This window comes from Adiantum capillus-veneris, chromosome 26, assembly GCF_014529385.1.
Source record: "Adiantum capillus-veneris isolate H3 chromosome 26, ASM1452938v2, whole genome shotgun sequence".
In the NCBI taxonomy this organism is placed as follows: Eukaryota; Viridiplantae; Streptophyta; class Polypodiopsida; order Polypodiales; family Pteridaceae; genus Adiantum; species Adiantum capillus-veneris.
The window spans coordinates 21823823-21846695 of record NC_140956.1 but is presented as its reverse complement, the minus strand read 5'-3'; positions in this window follow the sequence as shown (position 1 = coordinate 21846695).

Genomic DNA, 22873 nt, shown 5'->3' with positions numbered 1-22873 from the left:
CACATAAAGTGAACGACAATTTTGAGGCCAAACGGCTAGCAGATTTGAAATAGGGCATTGTAGAGGCTTCGAGCCTCTCAATTGGCGCCCTTGTTTTTAACACATGATTATGAAAATCATAACAGAACTTTTTGTTTGCGGAACTAACACCAATGTCATCAAAACGCCCTTGCCATGGCAATTCCGACAAGCTCACTAGCACCAACAAAAGTGAAATAAGAGAGATAAGCGCGTCCCAATTTCGTTGTCTCTATACTACTTTTCTACCCTAGTGAAAATAAACCTTCCATTGGTGTTGTGCACTTTTCTCTTGGTCGTAGGTAGTGATCATACGGCCACTTGGATAACCATTCCTAGCTAAGCCTCTTTCTTGCGACGAAGATCCTAGTGCAGTCATACAAATGCACAATCATTGGGGACAATTGGCACGTGCGAATCAACTACAATAATTGCTATCCACAATGAGCTAGAGAGCAACAGTCATACAAATGCACAATCATTGGGGACAATTGGCACGTGCGAATCAACTACAATAATTGCTATCCACAATGAACTATAGGGAAAGAGCGAGCTAGAGAGCAACAGAACGATGATTTCATCGATACGCCAATTGTAAAGGATGGCGAGGCTTTGAGCTTCGTACTCAACTTCAACCACGAGGCATGCAACATTACTTCATCTGTGCCCTTTCCTCTTTCTTGCTCAGTATTTTTCATGTTGGCCTCTCGTACTAGTCTCCCTCTGCTCCCTTCCCCTGTGGGGGAAGAGGCATGGCACTTCATTACACATTGTGAAACAAAATTGTCAGAAATGTTGAGCAAGCTACCCCTAGCCAAGTGAACCCTTTGCAACATCAAGGTGCTCCCTTTGGAAGATTTCCTAACCAGAGCCCCCCTCACCAAGCAGTTCAAGGATGGCAAGCGCTCTCTCAAAGGCCTCCCTCTCATACTCTGGAATCCTATGCACATGCTCTCCAAATTCGGCTAGGTCTCAATGTTAAACCCGTTTTACAATAGCTTCAACACCCAGATCCTCTCAACTCTCTGACTATGAGATATGGAGCGCTTGTCAGAATCCCAACTAGGTAAATGTTCAACCGCCTCTGCATAATGGTCAGTTTTCCCTAATCCCCAATGTTTGGAATCATATTGACATTCATTAATGAGAAGATTTGGAAATTAATGTTAAAGAGAATCACCATCTCACAGAAGATAAACTCCAATATGAACATGTGCTTAACTAGTGTGGGGAAATGGAGGAGCCGTAAGGGAATGATAAAGTGGGTAATCCTCTTGATAGTGACAATTTTGGTGAAGACCATAACCCTGGTACTGGTGGAGAGGGTGAAGTGATTTTTGGGTCTGTTGAACTAGACAACAGGTTTAAACACCTGTAGGAAAGAGTTGTTATTGGACTTTATCATATGTTGCTATTGGGCTCTGTCATGGTCTTAGGCCACTTGTAGAGGTTCTTAAACAATGGATCTCTCAGGAGTCAGAAGCCAAAAATTTATTCCCTTCTCAAGTCCATTACCTAGCAACTACTATCTATTCTTCTTTGATGATGCTGACACTGCTTTGCAAGTCATGAACAGAGGTCAATGGCTTATTAGGAACACTTGATTGCCTGTGTTCAAGTGGCATAAGGGTTTTGACCCCAAGGGTAAGAAGCCCTCAAAGTTATGTGATTGGATTGATTTTCTTGATTTTCCTATAGAGTTTTTCCCCCCGATTCAAACAAGTAGGAGGTCAAGTTGGCACTCAATATGCCATGACACAGTTTAAGAGAAAGGCTAGAGAACTTAGATCTCACAAAATGATGATGATTAGCAAGAAAATTTTATTGCTTGAGGCTACTTCACTAGTTGACTTACACTCCCCCTCCCTTGAGCTCATTTCTCAAAGGAGAATTTAAGAAAAGAGGAGCTTCTAGAAGCTCAGGGTGCCCTCTTGCTTGGACCAAACTATTTTGGGTTGGAAAGATTGATAAGCCTAATTCACATATGTTCTCTTTATTAAAAAAGAAAAAGTGCAAAGACTTCATACCTTTGTTTCTTAATAAGGATGGATGTCAAGTAAAAGAAAATGTTGACATTGTTAGGCTTTGATTTTCCAATATTTTCTCTATTCTCCCCTTGAGATCTCCTTTCTCTTTCTACTTTTGTCTCCGAGATACTACACTCTGGGTGGTTGTTTTTTTGTATATATAGGTATTTATGGACTTGTTGGATGTGTATGAGGATACGCCATGCTTGTTTCATCATGATTATCATGCTAAAATATGTGTATGGTGTGTTTATGGTCCCGTAGATGCATAAAAAGTGGTTTTTGCTTCACGTCACGTAAACAATAGTGACATTATTTTGGTTGTATGTCCTAAACCTCTATAAATCATATCAAACCCTTTGAACCAAAGATTAAACACATCATTTAGAGCATTTTTTCTCATATATATCACGTGAAAACTCCGTGCAAGCAAAGAGTTATGGTCGAAATACAGCTTGCTGCCCATTGCACATATCAATATTTTGGATCCTAGGCTCCTTGTAGAACCACTATATAGATTCACTGGATGAGGAAACCCATTCAGCCAAATTAAAACCTTGATAAGACTTGCTGATAAATGTATTTAGATCACTGATATCATTTCATAAGTGTGAGTTATCAATCATTCTTTCTACGAGATTACCAATATGTGTACATATGCTACCCAAGGGGATTATCATATGGAGTTTTGAGTTTGAGAAGTGGTTCATCTCGCCTCAAAACCATCTGTGAATAGTGCAGCAAATAAATCCCACAATCTTGTTAAGTTGTATGTTACGAGATAACCTTGAGGACTCGGAGTCAAAGTGGTGACCACTAACAAGTGCTCGCTCATAGTCAATCAAGCTAAGATTGGACTCTAGAGAATGGAGATAATAACCGATTGATATAAGGAGAGGTTGGCTATTGGACTCTAGAGATACGTTCAAACTTCAAACTCTTGTCATCTAGATTTTAATGTCTACAGCATTTTGGAATTTGGAGTCTACAATGTTTTGGAGTTTGCAATATTGAAGCGCTTAGGAGTCGGCCTCAATTAAGAGCACATCATGACCTACGTGCACATGCACGCGCATGCGCGCGCACACACAGAGAAATATATGCATATATAGGATTTGTGTGTATATGCACAAGAGGGAGTTTCATGCATGCATAAGTGCATATCAAATTCCAGGGCCCTTCAACCTCAGCAAAGGTTAGCCAATAACCCACAACTTGCAATCATGTTTTCTCTTTTCATAAATATGTGTATATCTTATTTTTTCTTGATTGATGTAAATGGTTGAAGCAACGAACTTTGTTCGATACTTATGGCAAAGGGAAATACTATACAAAAAGAAAAGGATCCAAGCAAGACCACTAGCGAAGTTGTGGAGAAGGTTTTTGGTGCCTCAAGCGCTTATGAAGAGCCAAATGAAGAGATGGATAACTTTCAATGGTTTGGCTTAGCTCAAACCAAGTATGATAACATTGTGAAATGGATTGTTGAGATAGGGTTTAATCCACAAAACTTGGTAGGCATTGTAATACAAGGTGACAATTCTATGCTTGGCTTCCATGATGGCTTGGTTGTTGAATCGAAAAGAGTGGTGCCTCATCTTATTAGTACACATTGGATTGGGTACATAGAGGCACTGGTTGTATTAAATGAAATTTGTTTCTCGTACATTGATAAGATTGCAAACATAGTTTATTATTGGCTTCATGCATCTAGTTTGTGGCACATAGGGTTTGAGAAATTATTGCAAGGCACGAATATACATGCCTTCGAGGTATTACAGATACATAAGGTGAGATGTCTCTTATGAGGTAATTGGACTGAGCATTTGGTTATTGTAATGCCTGTTGTAATTTGAACGACCTGCAAAAGTTTCATGGAGAGGGTGATTGAACATGTCATGACAAGTGTTTACTTTTTCAATGTTGCCAAAAAAAAAATCTCCACGGTTTTATCTCAAAGATAGTAAGCGCTCAAAGTATTCAAAGGAGAGAGAGAGAAAAAGGTGTTTGAATCGCAGACATCTTGTCAATTTACAAGGTTGTAAAGATAAGATCTTGTCATTTACAAATACATTGTATTATGCATGTGAGGGTATGTGGAATGGGTTGGAGCATAACACCCATTCCAGCTGCTAGATAAGATGACACAAACTTTAGATGACTAGACTTCAGATAACTGACTGGAGTGAAATGACTAGACAAGTTCAGATCAAAAGACATTGAGTGAAGGCAACTTTGAAAGTAATTCAAATTAAGATTCAGATTACAAGTACAACTTGATACAAATGGTCTAGACTATGAACATGATAGACTGGAGACCTGAAACTAGCTTCTGTATTATAAAGTACATATGATACAACTAATGAGCATTGACTATTGGTAACTCTCCTAGGCTCTAGAGTGAAAAGATACAAAAGAGTCTCAAGTGATTTAAGAGGCAAGAGAGATTAAAATGAGATTAATGGGTCCTATTTATAGTTGTCAACACTAAATTCTAATTGCACTATACAATTGTATAGTATAGAATTGAGAGATAATCATTCCCAAGAGTCTGTACGAGAATTATACAATTTTCACTAATTTCAATATACATATTAGAAATGTGGAAGTGTTTGTATGGAGGAGTTATCAATGCCCAACCTAACATGGAGTTTAAGCCATGAGCCGGACTGCATCCAGAGGTACCTAGCGGCTAGTGCTACCCCTAAATGTGTATGAATAAAAGCGTACTCAAGAAGATAACCAAGTGGAGGGTAAATATATGTGTACACTGCATTGTGGGAATAGAGAGAGAGAGAGAGAGAGAGAGAGAGATAGAGAGAAGAATGATAAGAGAGAATGTTTAAATGCCCCATCTAAATGAAATAGGTAAACCATGCATTAATGCAATAACAAAATCTGGGTATATCATATCTTCAAAAATGTAAATTACAAAGTAGAAGCACCAGACCAATGCACCCATTCACTTTCACTCCTACTACAAACTGAGAGATTTTTTATTTATTGGGAGTGAGCCAGAACACCTCCAACTTACATAAGCCAAATATAGGTCGAGGTTGCTTCAGCTCCCTCCATGAACTCGAGCTCTGAAAGGGTTCCAAATAGCATCATGTGTCAAGAAATCAACACCAACCATATCAGTTTAGGCACCACGCCTCTTTGGTGCCACACCAGGTGTTTAAGCAAAGCCAAGGCAAGATCCTCAATGCGTTAGCCGTGTAGTTCATTCGACCCCCGATGCACTAATCGTGTAGATGAGCTTAACAAAAAAAAGGACATACACAACATCCCCGATCCAAAAATGCCCCATGCCATCAATCATATCATCTATGGCTAAGCAATGTAGGTGATCTTAATCTTGTATCGACATTGTCATGAGAAAAATAACACACAAGTCCACTCAAAATGATATCTGGCATGTGCACAAACAATCCTTTCCAAAGCAATCATACTGTACACGATATCTACCCTTACTCGTCTATCATAATCCATCAAAATCACTTTATAATCCAATCCAAAGGCAATAAACCATGATTTAATCATGTCACATGGGTGAGCATTCCAAATAATCCTTTTCAAAGCAGTCAGACTGCACAGGGTCTTTATAAATCATATGAATTTACCAAATCCATCCAATCATGATGCGAAACAACTCCACCACTTTGATCAAGCATATGCTATAATTTCATATATATGTGAAAAACAACTTTTTTCTATTTCTGGGTGTGTGCATGGCATGCAAAAACAAGTTTTTGACCTCATACCATTGCATAAATCTCAGACCTATATTATAGACTAGGTGTTAATCATGATAAAACAAGCATGAGCATCCTCAGACACATCCAACAAGTCCATACATGCTTATGTATACAAAATAGCAACCATCGAGAGAGTAGTTTCTCAGGGATGAAAGTAGAGAGAAAGAGATGATGGCTATGGAGTTTAGAGCTTCTTATCATGATGAAGGAGTGATTACTAGTGGTGGAAAGGCTGCTTGCTTTACCACAAGAAAGTGGTGATGAGTGCTACATAGAGGATTTTTCCATGAAGTTGATGTAGAGCACGTACATCAGAGAAGAGAGTATAGTAAGCAAGTTGAGAGAGAGAGAGAGAGAGAGAGAGAGAGAGAGAGAGAGAGAGAGAGAGAGAGAGAGAGAGAGATATTGTTATGGAGATGGTGATGGAGAGCTTGCACCACTCTGTATAATATGTGTATATAGCTTTGCGGTATTTTATGTAATTGTTGGCTCTGAGAACAGAGCACTAGGTTCATTTTTATACAATTTTTGCGAGGTCGAAGTGTGTCCCAGGCTAGGAGGTACATCCCCTCTTTAACCAGATTTAGATCTTTCTTTTTGGAATATTTTTTAAAAACATGGCTCAACTTTTGGAAGTCAAATCTAGCCAAAACCATTCAATTTTACCTACTGCAAAATTTAATCTTGTAAACAGTATCTAGCAACTAATGAGATCTTGCTTTAGCATCCTAGGCCAGGAGATAGCGTCCCCTCTTTAATACAATTTCTGCTAGGCCGGAGTGTGTCCTAGGCTAGGAGGTAGCGTCCCCTCTTTTACTAGATTTAGATCTTGCTTTTTGGAATCCTTTCTTAAAACTTGGCTCAACTTTTGGAAGTCAACTCTAGCCATCCCATTCAATTTTACCTGTTGTTGCAGAATTTATCCCGTAAATAGTATTTGGCAACTAATGAGATTGTGAGTGAACTAGACCTCAATGTGGTGCCCTGGTGTAATCACGACACTCACCATAGCGTCTCAACGTATTTATGGTGCCTCTTTTCATAAAATTAATTCTCGTTAAAAATTTATTTTCTCCACCGAATGTTTGTTTTTCACTCATACGGTGACTAATAATTTTTTTTAAAGGTTAGACCATTTTGAAAAGCACACCACTTTTTGAAAATGCCAAGAAGCTGGAAAAGCTAAAACAGTGTTAAAAATAACAAAAGCAAAATTTGAGAAAATTGAACTATGGCTTTTCCTCGTTCACCCAAACTAGGAAATGGACTTGCTTTTCACCGAGAAAAGCATGAAAATTTAAAAATAGCGTGAAAAACACTCAAGAAGTGGATTTGTAGAAAATTGAACCATAGCTTCCCCGTCAGGACTCGTGAATTAAGGATTCGGTTTTGCTTTTCATCAAAAAGCACAGAAGGCAAGAAAGTGCTAAAAATCATAATTTTTATAAAACAGAACCATTGACCTACCAAAAGATGAAAACAATCTAGTTTTTCATTTAAAACCTTACAATATTTCACAAAAAGCATCCTAAACCAAAAAAATTAAGAAGAAACATTGAGATCCATTTTTCCTAAGAATTGGGGATCTGACATCCTTTCACACTTGGAAAATTCGAGGTATCCTCACCTCGACATGAAATTTAAGTCTTACTACATCATCACGTCCCCAAGTAGCATCCTCATTAGAATAAGATGACCATTTGAAAATGTATTTGGTAATGGTTTGTTCCTACTTCAAAAAATAGCTTCAATATGTATTTCAAAAAAACCATCGATCAAAGTAGACAAGAGGATCATCAAGAATGTGATTTGACTCAAGTGCATACTTCTTAAGCAAGCTGACATGGAAAAGATCGTGTACCTTGATATGATGTAGTAACTATGGTCGGTAAGCTTGGTCATTGATTCTTTTCGTGATGATAAAAGGTCCACAATCTCTAGCATTAAGCTTCTTGCACTTACCCCATTGACAAAGAGCTATGTTTAGTTTCACTCTTAAAAATACCATATCTTCTGCTTCAAAGAGTCAAATAGATCGTTTAGGGTCAGCATAACTCTTCTATCTATTTGGAGCAATCTTTATATCTTAGCATATGAGGTCCATTTGCAATTGCATCTCATCCAACATGTCTTTGGATACTTGAACTGTTTGTCCACTTTAATGGAGTAAGGCACTCTTGTCCATACAATGCTTGAAAAGAAGACATCCCAATTGTACGTTGGAATGAAGATTTATATGCGAATTCAACCAAGTATAAATATATGGTCCACTTACTCTGCTCATGTATATAATAAGCTCGTAGCATATCTTCGATAATTTGATTGGTTCTTTTTGTTTGACCATCTGTATGAGGATGATAAGCATCCAATTGGATTCCTATGGCTAAGAATAAAGCTTTCCAAAAATTTAAACTTTGCATCACTATCCAAAATTATATGATGAGGTACACCATGATACATAAAGACACCTTTCATGACTTGACTTGAGCTATATCCTCAGTCATAATGTTGCCTTGAGGGGAATAAATGAGTCATTTTTGTAAGCATATCAATGATCACTTAAAAATGTAGGAAGTCCTATAATGAAATCTATGGATATGTATTCCCACTTCATTTGTGGTGCATCAATTGGTTGAAGCTTTTAGGATATCAAACTTGCTCAGCTTTAATGTGTTGACATGTCAAGCATCTTGTAACATAGTTTAACACATCGTGCTTTAATCCTAGCCAAAATAAACACTTGCTCATAGTAGCATAAGTTTGATTGTAACATGGATGTCCTACAATAGGTATATCATGAGCCTCTTGTAGATAACCTGCGATAGGTATATCGTAAGACTCTTGTAGTATTTAAAGTTTGATCCTATCGTCATTTGGGATACAAAGACGGATGTTAAAGTTGTGATCATTCTTTCAACATAGAAGCCTTTAAGTTGCATTTTTGTTTCTTTATTCGATTATTTAAGTTTAACAATGAATTCTCTTGAAAAATGAATCCTAGGATGTACCCTTGTGAATAAGGTCAATCAAAGAGGCAATATAGGCTACACTTGCCGCTGTTGTATTCTTCTTGCTTAAAGCATTGGCCACTAAATTTTCTTTTCCCGATTTATATTCCATCTCAAAAGGGTCTTAAAATCATATTCGCATAATATTTTCATCCATCTCTGTTGTCACATATTAAGGTCAAGTTGAGGGTAAATCCACTCGAGGCTCCCATGATTTGTGTGTAATACAAATTGCCTTCCAAGGAGATAATGCCTTCATACTTTGGGAGAATGTACAACAACTAACAATTCGAAATCATATGTAAGGTAATTCAAATTATAAATGCATAACTCATGAGATTCATAAGCTACTAGTCTTCCTTCTTCAGATAGAACGCCACCGATCACTTGTCTACTTGCATTTGTGAGGATAGTGAACGTCTTTGTGAAATCTTCAAAAGTCGTACAATATGAGCATTCACCAAAGCTACTTTGTCTCTGAAGATAGCTTGAGCACAATCATTCCAAGTAACACCTTAGTCTTCTTAAGGGTATTGTTCAAGGGTGCAGCAATTTTAGTATAACTTTCAATAAAAGTACAAAATTATTTTCAAAACCTTACACAATTTCTTTTTATAAGTTTTCTAAACAAGAAATTTGAAAAATTAAACTAATTTTTAATATTTGTACACTATCTTCATTAAATCTATGTGGAAATTTTCCTTTTCCTCTTGCTCTCAACCAACATTTTTGAATTTCCGTTGTAAGTTGAGACACACTTTCTCCAAACACACTGATAATTCCATCTCGTTAATCCAAGAAAGCACATACTTTTTGGATAGATTTAGGCATCGGCCAGACTATAACAACTACAATCTTTCTTGGGTCAGTAGAAATGCCATCCTTGAACCAAGGAATCCTAAGTATTTCACTTTGTCAGTAAAAATGGTACATTTGCTACGTTTTAGCATAAAGTTGGTTTTGTCGTAGAAGTTAAAGTACTTATCGTACATGTTGTTTATGTTCTTCCTTATTCTTTGAATAAACCAAATTATCATCAAAGAAGACAAGACCAAAATCACCAAGGTATTTTCTAAACACGTCGATCGTAAGGTGGTTGAAACTTGTTAGATCATTTGTAGGTCCAAAAGACATAGCTATAAACTTAGAGTGTATGAATCAAGTGTTGAATCATATCTTTGTATATCTTCCTCCTTAATTTGGATTTGATAATAACCAGAGTCGAGATCAATTTTTGTGAAAATAGAAGCTCCATGTAATCGATCAAGTAACTCAGCGATCCTAGGTATTGCATACTTATTCTTGACTATCACCTGATTAAATCTACGATAGTCGATACAAAGGCATAAAGTACTGTCTTTCTTTCGACTAAAAAGAACAAGAGTACTCCATGGAAAAACACTAGGTTAATGAAGCCTTGGTCAAGAAGTTGAGTAAGTTGCTCCTTGAGTTTCTCAGACTCATGTACCAACATCTTGTATGGTCTACAAGCAACTAGTTGAGCTCCTAGAGTAAGCTCTATTGCATGTTCAACTTTACGCTTGGGTGGCAAATCTGAAAGTTCTCTGGGAGACACGTCATGTAATTTGGTAAAAAGCCACTCAGGTTCATGTGTTTCTGACTTCTTCTCTGTTGGGTTAAGCTTTATCGCATAAACCATTCCATTCTTTTGTAACTTTTTATTAGTTTAGAGAAGTTCACAAGTTGAAGTTTAGGTTGTCTCTGCTTCCCGATGATGGTAACCCTTGAGTCATGCACATTTGAAAAAATCAATTAAATTGCTTAAGCCATTCCATCCCTAAAGTTCTGTTATAGATTTCTATGGGTGAGACCCTAAAATGAAGTGATATGGCCATCCAAAGGAAAATTCAAGTCACCCACTGACCTAGAAAATTTAACTTTTTCTACATGTAGCTAGTTCCATTGTGAGGTTAGTATGAAGATGTTTAGGCAGATTGAGGTTTTTAATGCATTTAGGAGAGAACTCCTAAAATCAATCAGTAAGGTAAAATGCTTACCTTGATACTCTGTTGGGGTCTAAATTACTAAAAATTGTTTGTTAACTTCCTAATGTTCGATTATAGCATGAACAAATACATTTGCTTGATTTGCATTTCCTCTAGCACCTTGAGCTTTGCTGGCTTGAGCTCTTCCTTGAAATTGTTTGTTTTCTCCTCCTGGAAGAGGATGTCAATCTAAGTTATTTCCATTGTTGTTGTTGGGTGGTCCATTACTCACAAAAGATAGATTCCTTGGTCTGAAAAATTTCTTTGATTTTGAGGTGGTCTCTGATTCAAATTGAATTTATGCTAAGTTACAAGAGATCTGGGTCTAAAATTTTTGAAATTTTAATTTGTATTATGGTTCTTGGGCTCATAATCATCTGCTAATCTTGTAAACCTCATTGAATGGATAATCTTTGGACTGATGATCAGGATCAAGACAAGTGTAACAAAGATGATCTTGCCTAGACTTCATACGCAATAAGCTCTCCCTTTTTTGCTATGAATTTTCAAATCTTGGTTCCACTCCAAGAGGACAAGGTCTTTTGATCTAATGAATAGGAGCAAACTCTGGTTTTTGTTTTAGACTAGTAGCTACCTCAAATTCAATGGGTCTACCTGCATCAACAACATCTGAAAAATTTATAAGTCAAAGACTCTAAAGTCTAGTCTTCATAAGGTTATGTAAACCTGACATGAATCATGCCACTTTGACTTCTTGAGTCATCCTAGCTGGAGCACACTTGACAAGGGTCAAGAAATGTTGATAGTATAACTCTTAAGTCTTTGGTCACTTAAGTACAATTAAGAATTCCATTCATCCAGCTGGAGTGATATACTTTGTTCTTACAATTCTTCTTTAACTGTGCTTTAAGATAATCCCAAGTCGTTGTGTTGTGGTTGACATTATTCTCATCACAGTGGTCTTTGCATCAACGCTTGGCCAATTTTTTTCGATTTGAACTTGGCAATAATGGCCTTGTTTTTGGTAGATAAATGGGATAAATTAAAGTAATTGTCCATATGTCCAATCCAATCCTCAAGAACCTTGCCTACATCTTTGCCTTCTCCGTTGGAGTTCCCAGGTTGAGACTTGTGAAGCGTAGCATTGATGTCACAATCAATGATCGTTGTAATAGAGATACATTTGGAACATTGGCATTTGCAACCACTCCATTTCCTTTAGGAAACATATTTAATTATTGCACCATAGTAAAGTAAGATCATTCTTATCTTCAAACATTCTACTCGTTCCTTGAAAAAATTGTTCGACAAAAAAGAGAATCATAATAGTGAATAAATTAAATCAATTTCTACATCACAAAAAATTTTAGTGTTCAAAAAAGCCCTTTATTACATTGCCTTACAAGGCCATCAATACTCATTAATAGCTCTAACTTAGTGTACTTGATAATAGCCATTGTGATACCCTTTAGCCACTGGGTCGAAGTTGTCCCATTCCTCAAGTATGTCCTCTATTGTTTCCCATCCATCCTTTGGAATTGTAGTTGCAAACATGTACTCCTTTGCATGCGAGTCATACCACTCCTATGTACATATGCATGTTACTTTGAACAATAGCATTTCAAAAGTTGAAATAATCAACAAATTAAGAAAAATTCTTAGGAAATTGATTTGGTGTTGACTATTTGTCTGTGCGATGTATGCTTGGAAAGTCAGCCATGCATTGGTGTCAACTATAATCATTAAATAAAATCTTCACGTTATGTGAGTTGTGGATAGTGGCTCTCCCAAAATGTTCAAAGAATAAATCCCAAGGTAATGGGGGAATCTCAAACCCTGAGTGAAGTTTTTGAGTGATCCCTAGATCGAGCAAAGCAAGGCAAGGTATATAATAAAAAACCCAAACAAATCAAGATATTATAGTATCTTTGCATTTTATTAAAATAGCATCATCAAATTATATATCCTAGCTTTTCTAGGATTTATGCCTTTGTCTATTGAATGGCATCCACAAGGAAAATTTAATAGGATAAAGATTGCTTCAAAACTTTCTATATCCAGGAGAAATCTAATTTTTCCTTTATAATGTCCGTGCAATAAGCCATGTGGTTTCCATTAAGCATCATATGGTCCTATCTCACCATATGGTTGTTAGATTCAAACAAAAGGTCCCTGAAAAATTTCTCCCTTCTCATTGACAAGGACTTTATTGAGAGCTTATTCCAAATAACCAGAAACTTTGTTGAGAGCCCATACATACAAGATAGCTAGAACCACTATGAGTGCACACTCACACAAGTTGTACATGGACCTTTCTCTACCCCTTGGTCATGGGCTTGATAAAAAGTTATAACAAATAAAATAGAAAATTCCACTTTGAGTGAAAATTGTAGAGCTTGTGACAACATCCTCACCTCTTGCCTTGATGAGCAAGGATATCATGACATCCCTATCAATCATTGTAGTTAAAATGGCACCAAGATTCCAATGGATACCTATGCTAGTACTGCCTCCTTCCCATTGATCACCAATGTCCTTGCTAATTATGCCACTCCTAAGGTCTCACAGTTGTTAAATATTTAACATGCAACAGGCAACCTTGATAGATTCTTTTGTTTTCATATAAGGAGGGGGTGCAGTTACATGTTTATCCACTTCTAATGGCACCTCCAAACTCGTCCTGAAAATCTTTGAGGCTAATATAAAACGCTCCCATGATGTTAAAATATTCTCTCTCTCTCTCTCTCTCTCTCTCTCTCTCTCTCTCTCTCTCTCTCTCTCTCTCTCTCTCCCTCCAAATATCAATTGCCAAACATGGATAAACAACACTATCTAGGGTGACTTAACTACATTTTCACAACAATGATTTGAGAGGTGCCACTTGAAGCCCAAGGAAACTCTTAACACTATCCCAATTTTTAACACTATCTAGGGTAACTTAACTACATTTTCACAACAATGAATTGAGTGGTGTCACTCAAAGGCCAAGAACACTCTTAACACTATCCCAATTTTTAGGTCAAAGATGCTTGTAAAAGCCACAAAAGAAAATGGAACTTGTTAGGATTCCTACATGTGGAGTTACAAAAGGCTCAACGCATGCCACTTTGGGGTCTGCCCTCAACAGAGCCACAATATCATCCACAACCAACAATGCCACCATGATTGTATCATAAGGAGCCAACAAGATTGTTAAATTTTCCTTTATGTCCCCCCCCCCCCCCCCCCCCCCCCCCCCCCCCCCCCCCCCCCCCCCCTCCCTCTCTCTCTCTCTCTCTCTCTCTCTCTCTCTCTCTCTCTCTCTCTCTATGCTGACCTAAAAACATAAAATATATTATTCTCACCATGTATTTTTCACATATGATAGGGAGCTCTACAATAGACATTGCGCACCTTCATGACTACAAGAGACACATCAACATATTGATAGTATTTACACTTGCAATAAAATTGCCAACACTTGTAGACGTGGATGTAGTCTACTATGCATCTTTGATATTTGACAAGTCTGTATAATTGATTGAAGTTGCAATCCAACATGGTGTGGTTTTGGAGAGTAACTTTTATACAATGATCATCATCGACTAAGAAGACATCGCAATCGTGTGAACAATTTCATAAAAATCACTAGGAGCACTACCATTAGCACCCCCTCTGCAATAGTTTGTACATACATCTCTCTCTCTCTCTCTCTCTCTCTCTCTCTCTCTCTCTCTCTCTCTCTCTCAAGTTACTCTCCTCTAGCACTACACACCAATGCAGAGTGCCAAAAAGAGGTTAGCTTTCTTGATTCCAAACAACAAGTTAACGATAGTGGCATTTCCACATGAATCGATGACTCGACTTTCCTTCTCCAAAGTAGTGGCGTGAGTCCACAACTATACCTATATTAATAGAGTTGTGGCTTGATGCTTGATTAGTAAGAGTACAACATTCTCTCTTTCTCTCTAGTACTCAACGTCAATGCAGAGTGCCTAAGAGAGGCTAGCCTAAATATAACAAATCCCTCATGAAGGTTTTCTAACTAGTGTTGATGTGTAGTGCTTGAGAGAGGTTATTCTAAATATAACAAATCCTCACGAAGGTTTTCCAAGTGTGTTGAAAGGTATAAACCTCCACTATTTCAATGTCTCCTTGAAGGGCATGTAGCCATCTGCGTCGACACGGATGGCTATAGCTATTGAAAGTTTGAATCTTTGTCCTCTCTCTCTCTCTCTCTCTCTCTCTCTCTCTCTCTCTCCCCCCCCCCCCCCCCCAAAGATCAAGTGTGTCAATGGGTTTGAAATCCATGCTTTGAAAATGCTTCAATGCATGTTCAAAAGTTGCAGCATTAGCATGTGCAGATCAGCCCATTATAAGCAGCTTTTGTTTGATTCAATGATTCGTTGTTAGCCCCATTGCAAGGTCGATCTACAATAACCACATAGACTACAACCATTCAAAGGTCCAAAAGTGTAGACCCATGCGATTCTGATTATGATTTGGACTAGTCAAAATCGATGCGAACGAGCTTGATATCGTAAACCTCCTAGAAATTATAGAGACTCTTGCCTCTGCCTCCTCCAGGAACATGTGAAAGTTTCATGCATGATGCAACCCGCCCTATAAAAGAAACTCCACCTTTGGCTCTCCAAGATGAATATTTCCTTGATAATCCATTTGCAATATTATGGATAAATAACAAGCTACTAAGGCTACATGGCCTTCATAACTCGAGAGTTAGAGCTCTAGACAAAGCTCTAGCACCAATTTTGTTGTGATAGACCTGGTACAAATGGAAACCTCCCCTCAGGCCCGTGAGAATCCAAGCCCAAGTTAAGGCGATAGTTGGGGGGGGGGGGGGGGGGGGGGATTTTATTAATGCCACGTGGACTCGCAACTTGTGTTCTATTCTCAAGAGTTAGGCAATCTTGATCCTCTGCCCACTAAAAAGGCGTGGGTGCTACAATTCATGTTGCTGCAATATTTAGAGGCTAAGAGGACAGATTGTTGTAGCAAGCTTGTTGACGTCTAGTGGATTGATGAGGTGGCATTGATCTTAGGCTCGATTGGATGGGTATTGCTTGAGGCTTGTCGAGGTTGGAGCCCAATACACACTTACATGCAGTGCTTGACCAAAAAAAAAAAACCCCAAAACTTGGAAAACCAACAAATGAGGAAAATTTGCTTTATTTGAAGATTTTTACACAAAATTTTTAAAAATTATGTAGGTTTTCTCACCTTCAAATTTAAAACTTAGAGGTAAATCTCAAATTTTGTAGGTGGGATTTCCCTAAACCTAGTTTTTTTCAACACTTGTTACATGAGTTATATCCCATCAAAATCAATGCACAATATCCCATGAAGAGTAAGGACGAATCTCATATAAAGACCCTACATGAAATAACTATACATTTGAGATCCCATGGTTCAATGTTTGGGAAGAAGTTGCTCGATTATTATATTCACTCCCCATTGTGTAGGACTCGGGTAATGGACTACAGGAATGTGTAACATTATTAATACATTTTTGGCCCCATGCATTAAACATGACAATATCAAAACATCTCGTCACTATCCCTAAATTAAGAATAATTCTTGCCAACCAGGTTTCCTTTGTCTGTCTTAGGAGAAGTTCGTAGGCGTCAATGTATAATATCCAATTAATGACTTTGATCTCTTTTTTCATTTTTGATTGCACCCACTTGATACTCCCAACAAGTGTAGCTCTGTGTTTTGGCAGTCTGAACTTGAGGTTCATTGCAGCATAGTGGTACCACGCCCTGGAAGTATTGGGATTCCACAGTCTCTGTGAATATTATCCTCTTTCATTTGGTCATAAGTTGAAATTGCACCTTGACTCCCATCTGAAGACTCTCTCCAACTATCAATCATGAAAGTATGTTCACACATATCCCATGAGGTAAGATGTCAGTCATCTATACACACACCCTATCAAACAAGTTAGACAAAAAATGCCAAAAATTAAGTTATAACTCAAAAGTTACGACTTTAAAAAAAAAACTCAAAATCAAGTCAAAAGTCAATTATAAATGGTAAAACATTATACACTCATTTGGAAAAGGCACATAAATGCGTAAAGGTCCAATAAACCAATTCTTGGATCCTATGATCGAGATTTTGCCCTTGTATCTGCTCAAAATTTGGTTTCAAAAATAAAAAATTCTAATGGGTACTTAGGTTTATATCCTCTTCTTTATACCATTATTCTCCATGAGAAGTATCCACATCAGTGGTAATACAAGGATGGAATTTACATGAGCATGACGCTCATTTATATCTTCTCTATAGTAATTACTTGTGTTCATCACTATAGGATGTGCTTGAACAAAATCCCAAATACATCTACTCGTACTCATCAAATTGATAATGACATAATGAGGATTATATCTAATGATAGGGCCATAGACTTTGCTAAACTAGTCCTAAGATACATAGTAGAATTGTTTTCTACTGGTTGACTTCTTCCAGACTCAGAATATAACCTTCTCGCAATAGCCATATCTTTGGTTGATCATGAGAGCTTTCTAAGCAAAAATTATTTTTCGACTAGATACTTCCAAAGGTGAGTATAGGTTAACATATAGAACATATCTTTGCACCTGAATATCACCTTCTTGAAGAATTTCTTTAACCCAAAGCTGAGGATCGGCCATGTATTTAATAGGTACTTGCATTCAGTGTTCGAGTTGGGCATCAACATATAATTTCCATGCTATGTAGGAGTTTAGAACAAGATAATATCTAGTCTCTTTTGAAGTTCAAACCACTTCAACACTCTAACCACAACATTGAACGCGACAACATAGTTGAAAAAAGTATTCCTTGCAAAGTCACTTGAAAGTTCATCTAAAAGATTAAGGAGATCCATCTAAAACAAGAAAAGAGAGAAGAGACGTAGTACACATGGATACCAAATTTGAGTCTATGCATCAAAATTTGATTTTTATAGGTGCTTGTAATACTACGCATGCCAAGCAGCTATCTTTAAATATTTCCTTTACTCTCATTACTGGAAATTCTCTAAGACTTCTCATACAACACTTCGGTCTATAATTGTCTTCTAATTTTTCCTTGCCTTTGATGGTGGCAAGTACCTCAATTTTTTTGACAACTTCAACCATCCTATGCATTTGTGTATGCACATCCTAAGTTGCAGTAGCCTTACGTTAGCAAACCAATCCCTCAATTATCATCAATATAGATAACGAATTGATTAAAAGGTTTTTGATTACGAGTAAGGTAACTACGATCAATGCCTTTCCAACAAGTCCTAGCCCTCGATATTCAAAAGACTTTGTTTTTTATCTCAAGGTAGAAGAGTCCTCTTGCATCTCTTGGTAATCTGTCGCCATATTGTTGACACTATGGCCAAAACTTTGTTTCCTTTGCTAAAACATTCAAACATCATCTTAGGAGCCATTTCTAGCTACAAAACAAGCATACAAAAATACTTAATATAATTTTTTGATACTTCAATAAATTCTTTGTAGTCCACTACCACACAAATCCACATAAGAAGATAGTTTAAGCAGGTATCACCAATCAATGCTACTTGTAGTGCTCATAGATATAATATTCTTTTCCAAACAACGTACATAAATGCATGCCTAGCCCGAATAGTATTGAGCTTTAGGCTATCCCCATAAACTTAGTCTTTGATACCAGGTGAGAGATACCCCTCCTAGGGGTCTATGTGAGAATTGTACAACTTTCACTTTTACACAATTTCAATATACATCAGAGTTGCAAAAGCGTTTGTATAAGGGAGGAGTCATCAACACCTAACCTAGCATGGAGTTTAAGCCATGAACTGCACCCAAAAAGATCGGCCAAACACATCAACCTTGGCACTGTAATTGGAGTGAGATAGGATGTGTTGTTTGCATCTACATGACCTCTGCAAGCCGTGCAACCTTGATGGTCTTGGAATTTGCCTCCTCTCATACTACATGGAAAGCCCACTCTAACTACAAACGTCCCCTCTTGGCTCTTGACGATGTAGTTGTGACCGTGGTGATCACACTTCCATCTGCAAGAGAGTATACTTTGACAAATTAAAGCTTGTAACTTGACTCTCACCTCTTCATATTCTCTCTTTCTCTCTCTTACTCTCTCTATGATTTGTTTACACACAACAAATCTCAGTTTGATTTACACACAACAAACACACTCACATACTAATTGATCACCAAAGCCTCTTCTCATCTACGTGAAGCAAAAATGCCATGGGTTGACATGATTACTTGCAACACTGATGTCCTCAAGACTTGGCCACAACTTGATCACATGTGTTGCGTGTGTCAAGAACCTCAATTGTGTGTGTGTGTGTGTGTGTGTGTGTGTGTGAGAGAGAGAGAGAGAGAGAGAGAGAGAGAGAGAGAGAGAGAGAGAGAGAGAGAGAGAGAGGGAGAGAGTTTGCAAGCGATGGCAAGCTACCTATGCAACCTTTCACTTAGCCACATATTTCGGTTTGGGGTGGAAAATTTTTCCACTTAAGTATCACTAACATTGCTTGAAGCATCCAAAAGCATGCTCCACCACTATTTGAGTGGAGGAAAATTTGAAGTTGAAGTATTTTTTTGCAAGTATTGTATGGATTAGGGTACAACACCATGCACCGATAAAAAAGCTAATATCCTCCATCCCCAACAATGTACTTGTGAAAGGTGTAGTCATGTTCACAAACTATGGGCCTACTAGATATCTTCCACCTATCACACGGCCATAGAACGAAAATATTCTCAACACTCACTTGTAGTTGGTTGATCTAGGCCATCCTGCAAAAACATCTAGAAAGTGTAGGTCCATGTCGCTTGCACTGAACACACATGGAGTAATTCTTGTTCCAATCAAACTAGTCATTTGCATCCCCCTCAATCGGTATGTCCATGTTGACATGTGTCACATCTACTGCTCCTTGGCAAGCCTCTTTGTGTTTTGAATCCCTCCTTCACATGGACCATCTCAATAGCATCTGGTGACCAATGAATAAAGTGGTTCTTATATTACAACAAACCATCAACAAACCTTATAAACAATCTTGGAGACAATTGACTTACCAACGCCCAAGTGCTCACCTATCTAAATCAACCTAGCTCCACTTGCTAAGTGCAATATGGCAATCATGACCATCCTCTCCACTGAAATCACCCTGCCACTAATTGCCCTCAATGCCTCCGTGATATCACGTTGATGAAGGTGCTCATAGAGGAACAAACTAACCTTTTGAAGAAGTGAAACTGGCAACGAAATACCTCTTTGAACCGTTGGTCATCACCTCTTGTAGCCATGACATAGAAGTTCCACCAATCGATTTCTCGAGGCTTAACATAGAAGTGTATCAATCAATCAAATGAACACTGTTCCATGACCCTTTGTGCAACTCCGTGAAGCCTTTCATGGATCATGCGGAGGAGTAGTAGATTGTGGCATCCATGAGCAAATGCTTCTCGTTGTGAGTGTGGAAATGCGGTGCATGTGCGGAGAGTGAGAAGGGGAGAGAGAAATCACCGCTGCCACTAATTGCCCTCAATGCGTCCGTGATATCACGTTGATGAAGGTGCTCATAGAGGAACAAGCTAACCTGCTGAAGAAGTGGAACCGACAACTTGAACCGTTGGTCATCACCTCTTGTAGCCATGACATAAAAGTTCCACGAATCGATTGCTTGAGGCTTAACATAGAAGTGTATCAATCAACCAACAGAACACAATTCGACGACCCTTTGTGCAACTCCGTGAAGCCTTTCATTGATCATGCGAAGGAGTAGTAGATTGCGGCAGCCATGAAAAAATGCTTCTCGTTGTGAGTGCGCAAATGCGGTGCGTGTGCGGAGAGTGAGAAGGGGAGAGAGAGAGAGAGAGAGAGAGAGAGAGAGAGAGAGAGAGAGAGAGAGAGAGAGAGAGAGAGAGAGAGAGAGAGAGAGTACACAGGATGTGGGTGGAGCTCCCACATCTCACTGTATGAGCACAGTGTGAGAATGATTGAGAGCTCCTTACTCTTTGTATGTATAAAGAATAAGGAGATAAATGTGGGCGGTCAGACATTGGCCAATGGACACGGGCAAAGCAAGGTGAGGCACACTGCCTTCATCTAGCGCAAATGCGGTGCGTGTGAGAGAGAGAGAGAGAGAGAGAGAGAGAGAGAGAGAGAGAGAGAGAGAGAGAGAGAGAGAGAGAGAGAGAGAGAGAGAGAGAGAGAGAGAGAGAGAGAGAGAGAGAGAGAGAGAGAGAGAGTACACATGATGTGGGTGGAGCTCCCAAATCTCACCGTATGAGCACAATGCGAGAATGAGTGAGAGCTCCTTATTCTTTGAATGTATAAAGAATAAGGAGATAAATGTGGGCGGTCGAACACTGGCTGACAGTCACGAGCAAAGCACGGTGAGACACACCACCTTTACCTAACATTCTCCCACTAAAGGCTGTGTGCTAATAAGTGGCGAGAAGACTAGCCTACAACTAGTATATACAAGAGGTGAGAGAAGACGGCTCTCAACCTATGCCCACTGGCTCACTCTGTAACCGCTCTAGTGTAGATGCAACATGCATACCACTAGGGCTAGAGCTATGATGACACTCCTGATGCAAGTATCGAGTGACGACCTGCATGTCTCCACAATGCACAATGCTAGTGTCAGCCATCGCATGACTGACAACTCCCACTACAAATGCACCAACCACATAAGCAAGATCAGGTCTCAAGACCAAAAGGTTAGACATGAGAGACCCGAAATTCGACGAAACATGCACTTTGTGGGCCAACCTATCCCTGTCACACAGCAACCTCAATGTCATATGCATACTCATCAAGAACCACATGACTATGCATCACCATGTCAACATCGTCTGGCAAAGGCATATCTGCTGAGAATGACTGCAAAACCAAAAAATTAGCACCATTGTAATCACATACAGTTGTCTAAAGGACACTATCACCCTCAAACGTATCAGACGCATCATAGAACAATGCATCGGTCTCTGGCTCAACTGATGTCACCTCAACTGATGACTGACCAAGCTGTGCATCCCCAAAGATACCACTGTCTACGTGAATGTCACCACAAGACAAATACACAACCTGCTCTCCATGTTGCACATCCGCAAAAGAGACACGCCTCGTCTCTCACTCCAAACATGGCTGCAAATACACAGAGACTACACCGCCTCGTGCGTTAGAAATATGCAAAGGGTATACCAGACCACTCCTAGCACCATTGGCTATCACCAATGATCCCCTATGCATATGAAATGACCGCTCTCCAAGCAGTACACAATGTCCACTACTCTGCAATTGACGCACTGAAATGAGACTTTGGGTGAGTCCTGGACCATAACGTACATCTCGTAGCATAAGCAATGCACTACTAGGTAAAGACATGCATACATCTCCAGCACCCTCTATGTTGTATGCTGAACCATCAACAAACTGCACACAACGAAGTCTCCCACTAGAGAAATAGAAAAACAAATCACGACGTGGAATCATGTGAAAAACTACATGCTCGTTTAGTAGAAAACGCGTAGACAATGTGCTATCCCAAGACACAAAGTAGTCTGAAGGTAAGCTAGACTCAAAAGTGACATGCCCGTCACATGCATACTCTCTAGAATATGTCCTCACAGTAGCACCATGCATCTGCCTCATACGCCTGAAGCAACAACACCTAATATCCCCATCGTGGCCATAGTGCCAACATGTCAGTTCGCAATCGTGAGCGAGAACCGCCTCTAACCTAAAGCGTCTCCATATCCATGCCAAAACTAGGGCAAACAATGCTAGAGATCACAAGACTCTCCCACTAGAGCAAACCAATAAGCAAAGAAGGTGAGCAAATAGTCAAGCTCACTAGCCTCTGCAATAGGCATACATATCTGGTAAAATTTTTCCAGAGTCTTCTTTGTAACTGGAGCAAAAAACTCAGCAGTAAATCGCAACGGAGACAACAACAAATGTCCAAATTTCCAATCCGGGAATGTACTCGTCTGGAATCACCTCACAAAGTCATACATAGAGCCAAACCACTCTAGCCGGAGTATCTCTCAACGACGCCACAAACGACATACATATATGAGTGAAAACTACTTTTAAAA